This window comes from Trachinotus anak, unplaced genomic scaffold (assembly GCF_046630095.1).
Source record: "Trachinotus anak isolate AG129_WGS33_773 ecotype Australia unplaced genomic scaffold, CSIRO_AGI_Tana_v1 ptg000018l, whole genome shotgun sequence".
NCBI classification, from domain to species: domain Eukaryota; kingdom Metazoa; phylum Chordata; class Actinopteri; order Carangiformes; family Carangidae; genus Trachinotus; species Trachinotus anak.
The window spans coordinates 1,770,868-1,782,750 of record NW_027273869.1 but is presented as its reverse complement, the minus strand read 5'-3'; the positions used below and the strand labels follow the sequence as shown (position 1 = coordinate 1,782,750).

Here is an 11,883-nt window from a genome sequence, read left to right as displayed (position 1 = left end):
AGATAGAAAGAGGGGGAAGGGAAGGAGAGGGGAGAGAAGAGAGAGAGAGAGAGAGACCAGGAACAGCTGTGTCGGTAATGGTGTTATCAATAATAACGACAGATAACAGTGGTTAATAGTAATGATGAGTAGTGGTGGATCTGGATCCTGCTGCTCCCGGGGCAGAGATACCTGCAGAATGAGGACAGAGAGAGGGAGAGAGAGGAGAAGCACAAACTACGGGAGAGAAAAAATACAAAGTTAATGGCATGAAGTTATCGAGAGAGACAGGGGGAGAGAGACAGAAATAGAGAGAGAGCGCCCAGTGAATCATGGGAATCCCCCAGCAGTCTAGCTCTATAGCAGCATAGCTAAGGGATGGGTCAGGACATACCCGAGCCAGCCCTAACTATAAGCTTTACTAAACAAGACCGTTTTAAGCCTGATCTTAAAGGTAGAGAGGGTGTCTGCCTCCCGAACCCACACTGGGAGCTGGTTCCACAGGAGAGGAGCCTGATAGCTGAAGGCTCTGCCCCCCATTCTACTCTTACAAACTCTGGGAACCACAAGTTGACCTGCATTTAGAGAGCGAAGTGTCCTATTGGGAAAATAGGGAACTATGAGCTCTCCAAGGTACAATGGTGCCTGACCATGAATGGCTTTGTAGGTGAGGAGGAGGATTTTAAATTCGATTCTAGAGTTTACAGGGAGCCAATGCAGAGAGGCTAACACAGGAGAGATGTGATCTCGTTTCCTAGTTCCTGTCAGTACTCGTGCTGCCGCATTCTGGATCAGTTGGAGGCTTTTTACTGAATTTTTGGGACATCCTGACAATAAAGAGTTACAGTAGTCCAGTCTTGAGGTAACAAATGCATGAACTAGTTTTTCAGCATCCTTTAGACATAGAATGGGTCTGATTTTAGCAATATTGCGCAGGTGGAAGAAGGCTGTCCTAGAGACTTGCTTTATATGTGAAGTAAAGGACAAGTCCTGGTCAAAAATGACACCAAGGTTTCTGACTGTAGCACTGGAAGCCAAGGTGATGTCATCCAAAGTCAGTATATTATCACATAGTGTATCTCTGAGGTGTTTTGGGCCAATTACAATAACTTCAGTTTTGTCTGAATTTAAGAGTAAGAAATTAGTGGTCATCCAGGTTTTTATGTCCTTAAGACACACCTGAAGCTTGGCTACCTGGTTAGTCTCACCTGGCTTCATGGATAAGTACAGCTGGGTGTCATCTGCGTAACAATGGAAATTCATCTGGCGCCTCCTAATAATGTTTCCCAGAGGGAGCATATATAGACTGAAGAGCATTGGTCCTAGCACAGAACCTTGTGGAACTCCATGACTAACTTCTGTGATGATAGAGGAGTCATTATTAACATGAACAAACTGGAGTCTATCTGACAGATATGACTTAAACCAGCTTAGTGTGGTTCCTTTGATGCCGACCATATGCTCTAGTCTCTGTAATAGAATCTTATGATCGATGGTGTCAAATGCGGCACTAAGATCTAGTAGGACAAGTATAGAGACAAGTCCAATGTCTGAAGCTATGAGGAGATCATTGGTAACCTTAACCAGAGCTGTTTCTGTGCTATGATGGACTCTAAAACCTGACTGAAAATCTTCAAACAAACCATTCCTGTGCAAATAATCACATAACTGGTTTGCAACAACCTTCTCAAGGATTTTGGAAATAAAGGGGAGGTTGGATATAGGTCTATAATTGGCTAACACATCAGGATCAAGAGTAGGCTTTTTAAGTAGAGGTTTAATTACTGCAACTTTAAAAGCCTGCGGTACATAACCAGTTGATAAAGATAAGTTAATCAGACTTAATATAGAGGTGTCAATTAAAGGAAAAACTTCTTTGAACAACCTTGTTGGAACGGGGTCAAGAAGACAAGTCAATGGTTTAGATGATGAAACTGTTGAAGTGAGCTCAGGGAGATGTACAGGAGAGAAACAGTCAAAATATAAGCCAGTTACAGTGGACTCTGAGGCTGCTGAACTGGACAGTACATCTGAGCCGGCTGTGGGGAGGAGATGGTGAATTTTTTCTCTAACAGAGACAATTTTATTTGTAAAGAAGCTCATAAAGTCATTACAGCTGAGGGCTAAAGGTATAGATGGATCAATAGAGCTGTGGCTGTCTGTCAGCCTGGCTACAGTGCTGAACAGAAACCTGGGATTGTTCTTGTTTTCTTCTATCAATGATGAATAATAGGATGTTCTGGCTTTACGGAGGCTTTTTTTTATATGCCAATAGGCTGTCTTTCGACTTCTTTAGAGATTCATCCAGGTTAGTAGAACGCCACCTTCTTTCTAGTTTCCTTGAATTTTGCTTTAAAGCTCGTGTTTCTGAGTTGTACCATGGAGCTAGCCTTCTCTGACTCACTACCTTCTTCCTCAGAGGGGCCACAGTGTCTAGAGTTGCACGCAGTGAGGCTACAGTACTGTCAACAAGATCATCAACCTGTGTGGATGTGAAGTTAAGAGAGCTGTTCCCTACTGCATTGATACATGGCAGTGGGCTAAGTACTGATGGGATTCTTTCTTTAAATTTGCTGATGGTATTGTCAGAGAGACACCTGCTGTAATAGATTTTTTCCCCAGATGCTGTGTAGTCCATGACTGAAAACTCAAATGTTAACAGAGAATGGTCAGACAAAAGAGGGTTTCTGGGAGAAACTGTTAGATATTCGATGTCAATCCCATAAGTCAGAACCAGATCAAGGGTATGGTTAAAAGAGTGAGTGGGTTCATTAACATGCTGAGAGAAGCCAATTGAGTCTAATAATGAATTAAATGCAATACTCAGAGTGTCACTTTCAACATCTACGTGAATGTTAAAATCACCCACCATGATAACTTTATCTGTGCTGAGAACTAACTCAGATAAAAAGTCTGAGAACTCAGATAAGAACTCAGAGTACGGGGCAGGTGGACGATATACAGTAACTAGTAGGACTGGTTTTTGTGTCTTCCAGTTTGGGTGAGACAGACTAAGAATAAGGCTTTCAAATGAATTACGATTAACTTTAGGCTTAGGATTTATTAGTAAATTGGAGTGATAAATGGCTGCCACCCCTCCTCCTTGCCCTGTGCTTCGAGGGATATGAACGTTAACATGAGTGGGGGGTGTTGATTCATTCAGACTAACATATTCATCCTGCTGCAGCCAGGTTTCAATCAGACAGAGCAGATCTACATGATGATCAGTTATCAGATCATTGACTAGTAGAGATTTAGATGAGAGTGATCTGATATTCAATAATCCACATTTAATTTTCCTGTTATTTGGTTCTGGACTAACAGTTGTGCTAATTTTTATTAGGTTTTCATGTCTAACTCCTCCTCTGTTCACTTTTGATTTATTATATTTAAATGTAGGTGGTCGGGGGACAGACACAATTTGTAGGGGGTGAATGGCAGGCGACTGCTCTAAGAGAGGCGCAGAGAAGAGTGTAAGACTGCGACTCTGCCTCCTGGTCTCAACTCTGGTTTGTCATGGCTTTGGCTTTCTAATAAACTCAGTGATACAGGCTGTGTGCATTTCTCTGTGGACTGAGGCTTTGATACTTTCATAGTATAAATGTAGAACCTAGACCTGCTTTATAATCAAAAACACATGGACATCTACCTTTAGACTGGATGGACCTTTAATATTTTTATTACATCAGACTCTTTCTTGACATATGTAATTTCTTTCTGCCTTTAGAGGAGAGATGGCAGGAAATGAGGGAGCAAGAGAAATGACAGAAGACAAAGGTATAGTAGGATATTGTCCTGTAGTTGTGTGTCTTCCTCTATGTATGGAGAATCAGGGAGCAAAGGACTGAAACCAGATCCCTTATCCAGGCCAAGACCTTGGGAATCACCAAGGTTTTGCAGCAAAAGTCCCCCACCCTGAACAACCAGTCCTCCACCCTGAACAACCAGTCCTCTACCTAGAACAACCAGTCCTCTACCCAGAACAATCAGTCCTCCAACCAGATCAACCAGTCCTCCACCCTGAACAACATTAACCCTCTGATATGACCCGTAACAGTGTCTCCTGAAATAGCGCCCCACTAGCAGCAGGTGTACCGGACCTTGGTTGTCATGGTTACAATACGTGTATTGCAATAATAAACACATGTACTGTACCAAGAGTGACATACCTACCTTTATTGCTACGGTTACTATAATAATATCATGTCTTGGTTAGGTTTAGGAAAAGTTGGTGAATTGGGTTAAAGTAAGTTCTTCCTCAACATTAGATGATCTTTGTTACCATGGTAACAGCCATGGATAATAGAAACAACATAAACTGCTACTTACACATGGGAATTGAACACCGCTCTCCTCTGTCATATTCCTGTGTTTTGTTGACCATCCTCCTCCTGACGTGGACTTTGTTGCTCTGTAAACTACGTCACCGCATTTTTCCCTTTGCTCCTGTCATCATTACTATGACCACTAGATGTCGCCTAGCAACAAAACCTAACTATGGGTCATAATAACCTGCTGTCCTATGGGCTTGATTGTTACAGGACAGTCTCCAGGTTTCTTGTATAAAATCAGCGAAGAGTTGATGGAGTTGAAAAGAACGTCTCTGTGACTGTCACTGCCTGAGTCAAACAAATGATCAGGTGAAGCCAGAGAAACTGTTTATACTCCGGTGCCTTATAATTCAGAGGATTCAGAGAGTAGAACGTTTCCAACAACTCTCCCTGTGCTGAAACAACACACACTGGCGTCAGTCCACGATTACAAATGAGACAATGGAGCTCAAATCTGGTACATTTGCCAGTTCTGTTCTTTTTAGTCTTTTTTTTTTTAAATTATTCTAATCAAAATCTAATCTATCTTTGTTGACAATTATTGACTGCTTGAGAAAGTTAGTCATCTGTAAAGTCAATTTACATGCTGTGTGTAACTCTGTTTGGGGCATTAGTCCCCACAGTGGGGATGATGATGTGTTTCCTTTTGCTTCTCAGTTTGACTGCGTGGTGTCAGATGCCTGTGACTGAGCAGAGGAAGCTGTAGGACAGTTTCCTCAGGTTCTGGTTTGGACCACAGGAGTCTCCACACTGAAGCAGGGGCCCCACCAACGACATCCCATCACCTTCTCCTGAGCCCAGAGAGACAACCTCTACAGGTACCATTCTGCAATGTACTCAGTACTCTTATAAAACCTCATGAGTGCCCTCTGAGTTCAGTTTAAAGAAATTAGTCTTTGGTTGTATAATTAAGGATAGATGTAAACAACACTTTCCATACCAGCCTGTTGCTCTCCCTGCTGTGAAAATGATGCACATACCACATCTTGTTTATGGACTAGTTCATCCTAGTTATTAGAAGAGCTCCTTTTAATTTTTATTTCATATTTAGGATTCAGGTATTTTCACTTCACTATTGTACTATTTTTTTAAATCTTCTGTGTGACGCATCTGTGATAAACATATTTAATGAAATATTTTTCTCACATCTCAAAGACTTGAGACTTGACTTGGAGTTGGTTCCTAACACTTAAAAACAGCTCTGGTAGGATCTGTGAAAGCACCAGCAGCTTTGCAAAGCCAGACAAGCTCAGTCTGTTGCTTTTTTACAAAAGTATACTCTGAGAAATTATCACAGAATTTGAGCAAACACAAAACTGTTCTTTGCTCAATAAATATATTTGAGCTCCAAATCAGTACATCTCTCATTCAGTTTTTCTTATTTGCTGTCTCTCAAATGTCTCTAATGCTCTGTTCACTGACTAACCCTTGGACACTTGTGTATAGCATCTCTCTTGGTCGCCTCTGCTCTGTGCACTCTCTCTGTTTGTATCATTTGAATTTTTATTTTTTATTCCAGTCCTTATTTGAATTGACATTTTGATCCCAAAATGGGAAAAAAGGTCAAATGTTTACCTAGTATATGACTGGATTTACATTCAGTGTAATGTCAGCTGGTTTCAGTCTAGTGTCAGCTGGTTATCTAGTCTAGTGTCAGCTGGTTTCAGTCTAGTGTCAGCTGGTTATCTAGTCTAGTGTCAGCTGGTTTCAGTCTAGTCACAACTGATTTTTGAGTTAGCTGGTTTCAGTCTAGTATCAGCTGCTTCCCGTCTGTACTCACATACAGAGTATTCTGTTGACATGTTTTTCCATTTCTTTCATCTCTTCCATCCCTCCTTCACTTCATGGTCTATCTTTCACACTGACATAACGTTAGCCATGCATGCTAGCTCGTATCTAATCAAATGGACATGCTGTTGTGTAGTCATGTAGACAGGTCCAGGCAGACAGCTACGTGCGTACTTGCAGATAAGTAGTCTTTGTTTGCAATAATAAAGGATTATGATAAGCAGGTACCTGGTACTTGGCAACTAAGTTTTGGTTTCCAACCCTATCATGAGGACTCAGAGGGCTAACTGTTAGCACAGTCTCTCAGTCAGTGGCTTCTTTCTACTATTCAGTTTACTTTCCTATGGAAAGTTAAGCAAGTGTAAAAATAAATGTCTCTGAGACAAACATGACCAATAAGCTATGAAAGCTTCTTCTCTGTGGGACTCCCGAGCTCTCCTTTCTCCTCAAACTGTCAGAGTTGAGCTCTGTGTGTGGAGGAATTTCCTGAGAGGATCCTCTGATCATGCTGATTCCACTGCAGCAAACTGTTGCTGTCTTAAATCTCTGTGTGTCCAAACCTTTACAGTGTGCCACAATTTCAGCCAGACAATAAGGCAATAAAGCATACAGTGTGAAATATAAGTGTGGGGAAATGAGTGATACTGAATGAGAGTTGAACTGTTGAACAAACATGCAAATAAATGTATTAGGCAGAGAGCAGTATTCTGTTCAAATAAAATTCTGCTTTTCTTGGTAATTTCCTACAAAAAAATATTTTTTGTGCAGCAAACCTCAATGGAGCAATGGAGCCTGTGTCAGACCAATCAGGAAGCTCTGGTGAGCAGTACAGAAGTCGAAGAGATTTACCACTATTGAACTAAATTATTTAAAGCAGAGCTGTGCTGAATGCAGGCTGAATGTGAAGAGAACTTTAGAGGTGGCAGGATTACTTCTAGAGTCAGTGCAAAGATGTGTGAGGACAGAGATTTCCCTGAGGCAAAGATGCAACTGATGTACATGTTTCAAACTTCTGTTTCAAGCCGAAGGAGAAAAAAGGAGTGAGACAGGGACATATCAGTAAAGTTCCTGATAAGTTTTAAAGTGAGAATGTAACTTTTGCTGAGCAGCAGCAACAGTGCCCTCTGCAGCCACAGGTGGTGACAACAGGACGGTGGCACATTAAACTCTGTCACAGGGGAGGAACTCACCACTCACCTCAGTTAGTGAGCTGCCCTATGATTATGTGGCTATGTCACACTGTTACGCTCCACATCGTCTTCACACATCGACACAAAACACAGTCCGGTGGCTGTTTACCTGCAGCTCAGCTCTGCTGATGATGTGATAAGTTAAACTTCCTCCAGACGTTTTTTAATCTCTGTAAAATCCTCCCTCCCTTCATATTTATTTTAACATGTAACTGGTCTGAAGCTCATCTACTTCCTGACTGAGACACCTGGATCAGGCCTTGGCCCCGCCCACCACCTGCTGGCTCCAGGTGTCCAGGTGAAAGAGCAGAGAGGATGAAGATGTTAGAGGAGGAAACATCAGAGAGACTCAGCCTCATGTTGGAGCCTCAGTCAGACCCAGACTCAGATGAGGAGTCTGTTGAGACCAGAATCAGAGACCAGCAGACGGATCAGAACAGTTAGCAGTTAGCTAAATGTTACTGATAATGTGTCGGCTGTTGTCTTCGTTCTCATTCTTCACCTGTTCTTGTTCCGACGGGACAGGATTGGTTCCTTAGGTTATATGACGTATGAATCCCTGGTTGTCTGAATGTTTTTAAGATAAGAAAAGATAAGTTAAGATAAGATAGTCTTTATTAGTCCCACAGTGGGGAAATTCACAGTGTTACAGCAGCAAAGTGGCAGTGCAGAGAGCTGCAAAGAAACTTGAGACTGTCATTGGTTCTTCCCTCTGATTCTTCATCAGAGGGTCTTTAACGATCCAGTCTGAGGGCTGGTAGTCTGGAACTTAGCTGATGATTATGAGTCAGGTGACATATTGTTTAGGTATCAGGGTAACGAGCGACTGAATTTATGTAATTCATAGAAGATATTAGATTGATCCAGGTTAGTGGGTTTGGGGCATTATTTTACTGCTGGATATTATTTATCAGAAAGAATCAAAGTTTGCAGATTTAAAATTAAATATTTTCACTCTAATCCACATGATGTTAAATTTGTTTTCTACCTAAAGAGCAGAGAGAAGCACAGCCTCTGTCTGTATCCACATCTACTGAGCAGTGACGAGTGTGGTTTGTCAGAGAGAACTCAGTGTGTCTATGTGAACTCATGAGCAGCAGATGTCTGTGTAGTTTTGTCAGACTGCAGGAAGGAATTTAAAATTCTGAGTCAATGCTTGAAGGCTACAGACACAGTATTAACTACAGTCAGTGGTGGCCAATAGTTTTCATCTTCAGCTGTTCTTTAATTAGGTGAAATTTCTAAGTCAAATGACTCAAATTCCAAATCATGACAGTGTTTTTGTTTTTCAAGCATTAAGTGACTAAGAGGAATTATTTCATGTGTAAATTGTGTAGATTTGTTGTGAATATTATTCACCTGACTAATCAGCCTGAATGAGAAAACACTCAGATCAACTGTTGGTGCAAATGGCCAGTAATTTTTTAAAGTTGCACTTTTCTTCACTGGGTTCATGCAGCCCCTCTCCTGACCCCCTCATTCCTCCCCCAGTCTGCCCCCCAGTCCACCTGCAGGCGTCCTGCCTCAGTGGGGTGGGGGGGGGGGGGGGGGGGGTGGGGGGGGGGGGGGAAGGAGGAAGTGACTCCAGAGGAAGTGATGAAGACCCTCAGAAGTGGGACCCAGCAGCACCGCCTCCTTCCTGTCTGAGCAGAGAACCACTGAGCTACTCCATCTAAATGTTATATATAATAATAATAATACTGGCTGCATTTCACATAGACATATATACGTAGACGCCACATTGGCTGCTGGATTCATCAACATCACTGCCATATTGGACCGGGCCGGACTGTCCTGTAAACAACAACAGAGGAGCTGTGGTTTTTCTGGATTAACAGCTCTATAACGTTTATTTCTCAACTGATCCAATGAGTCGTTTTATTTTGAAGGGCTTCTGATCTTTGTGGAGTGAAAATAAAAGTCTGGTCTCCAGTCACTGATAATGGAGATAGTTCAGGCTGTGATCAGTGTTTTCTCATAAGGAGAAGTTTATCAGCGTTAAGTTTACATCAACTGAATTATACTGACATCACAGCTTCCTTCATCACTTCCTGCTGAGCCAGAGGCTCCATGTCCTAACACTGGTTCAAATAAAGAGAGATGAAAAAGCACTGAGTGTGTCCCAGATCGATATAAATATGTGTTGAAACACATTGTATTGTGTTACAGTGATAATCTTTAATCCATCCTGATGTCATAGTCTCATTAACACAGTGTAATCTGAATGTTCCTGAGCTTTGACTGTAGAAAAACATGAAAACATCATAATTTAATTTCCTCCAGTTAAGATGAACTTCTTCACATCAGATCATTTTATTTTGAACTTATTTGCATGAAGCAGTTCCTGTCAGTGGCTGGCAGAGACAGTGATGAGCAGCTGTAAAACCACACGCTGAGCCGCAGACGGCTGTCAGTTTGCAGGCTAATAGCCAATTAGCAGGTCAGCTGTAGCACAATACAACCTGCATATGTCAGCAGGATAAACAGTGTGCTGCTCATTATTCTCTATCACTGAGATCTACAAGCTCCTGTCCTCAGCTGATGAGCCACAGTTACCAACACATTTTAATTACATTATGACAGCTGTCAATCAAATATGTACACAGACCTGCCTGCTTTAGGGTTTGGAGGATGAAGACCGATTTTCTTCCTTCTGGAAGAAGTTTTTAATAAAGAAACTTTAATAATAGGTTTATAAGCTGTAAGTGATGGTTAAAACATCACCTACTATTGTTTTATGCACAAGATCTAAACGTGAACTACGTCTGTACACAAGCTTGTTCTGTAAGAATCAAACATTTCTTTCTGTGTTTCAGGAGCCTGTCAACGAGTGCTATGAAGGCTGTTGGAGGTCAGAGAAACAGAGCGCACAGCTGACGGACCAGGGTGTGTGTGTTTTCACCAAAACACAACGATGAAGTGTGTTAACAGCCACACATGTTTACAGATCAGCTGTAGTTCCTTAATAAGAGATACCACTGGGTCACTGTGTAGTAAACAATCTCTTCACCAGTGTTCATCCTCCTTTAGGTCATCAAGAAGAAAAAGAAACTTCATTTATTAAGAACTTATCAACATTTACAGATCCTTTAATAACTAATGAATGTCCCTTATTAATGACCTAACTGCTAAGTTACAGCCTCTGGTGAAGATCAGGGGTTTCACCTGGTTAACGTCCACATGATGCTTTTCTATAATAAAGACACATGATGAGTGAAATAATCAGCACCATGACTGACTGTCTGAATCTGTTTTTATGAGACTGTCATTGGTTCACTGCAGTTCAAGGTGGAAACAGCCAGGGATTCATACGTCATAGAACCCTGTCAACTTGTGGGGACGCGGGGGGCGGGGCTTTTGCTGCAGCAGTGAGGGACATCAGAGGAGAACCCAGGTGTATATAATTATCAGTATTTTTCAAGCCAAGTTAGCTAAATTAGCTAAGGTAGCAAGGTAGCTAAGTTACCGAAGATAGCTAATTTAGCTAAGTTAGCAAAGTTAGTGAAGGTAACTAGGTCAGAGCCCCCATACAACCTGCTCTTCTTCTTCTTCGTCTTTGGAGTGGGTTTGCCCAAGCAGCCCATATCTAAGTCCAGCGATGGGGGGTGGGTGTAGTTATAATGTATATGGCCAGAGATGAGTGTTTCAGGGTGTAATCAATGCCAGGAGAGGGACTGAGATGCTGGATCAGTGACCTGATGTTCAGCCTGTTATGCTTTGTCAGTAACTAACATGAATAACCACAAACTGACAAATAAAGTCTTAGTTAACCATCAGTCCTCCACTAATAAACCAGGAGCTACAACATATAAACTCTGAGCAGAGGCTGTGACACTGGTCACTTTCAGGATCTGTTCGTCACTCTCTCACTGAGCAGCACCTTAACACATTCAGACTGTCGTCCCTCTCCTCTCCTGATCTATCGTAGTTTCAAACTGGGTTACAGTAGGTGGGGGCGGGGGTTGGTACTGGAATGTGAGGGGGCGGTGATGGCCGACGGCGGGTTGCCAGATTGTGTAAACTCAGCGGGGACCTCCCACCCTCAGGCTCTCGACTATCACCTCACATGACAGGCAGATTTGGCAGGTTTGGTGATTAGAAGTGCTTTCTTGGCGTGGGGAGGTTTGTAAGAAGCCTTCAACATAACACACGGGTGGGCACGTTAGAAAAAGGACCCCTGCTGAGCCACTGAGCCGAGCCCCAAGCTTCGATGGAGCGTGTGGGTGAGGGCCTAATCTGGCAACCCACGAGCTGCAACCCTCCAAACCGACTTTGGAATCAACAAAGACCTACATTGTCTCGACTGAACCCACCATCTGTGTGAGGCTGCAGAGACCCCCTGCATCTTCTCTCATTCAGTGGTACGTCTGCACAAGAGTTTACACACAAAACCTTCATCTGATCACAGAACAAAACTCTTTGTTCTCAGTCTCAGCTCCTGAACAAGTGAAATGTTACTGATAATGTGTCGGCTGTTGTCTTCGTTCTCAATCTTCACGTGTTCTTGTTCCGACGGGATCCTGCATCTTCAGGTCTGGTCCAGACCAGCCAAGGTCACGCAGCTTCATACGCAGCTTACTGATGCCGCCCTGCAG

The 11,883-nt window shown here is 42.5% G+C and overlaps 1 long non-coding RNA gene across 1 annotated transcript; it reads left to right on the top strand.

Annotated features, from left to right (window-relative positions):
- Positions 1–3,601: 3,601 nt before the first annotated feature.
- Positions 3,602–10,484, top strand: LOC139635031 (uncharacterized). Its single transcript, XR_011694118.1, has 3 exons — positions 3,602–3,756; positions 4,968–5,128; positions 10,105–10,484. It is a non-coding gene; the product is annotated as an uncharacterized lncRNA (long non-coding RNA).
- Positions 10,485–11,883: the final 1,399 nt, after the last annotated feature.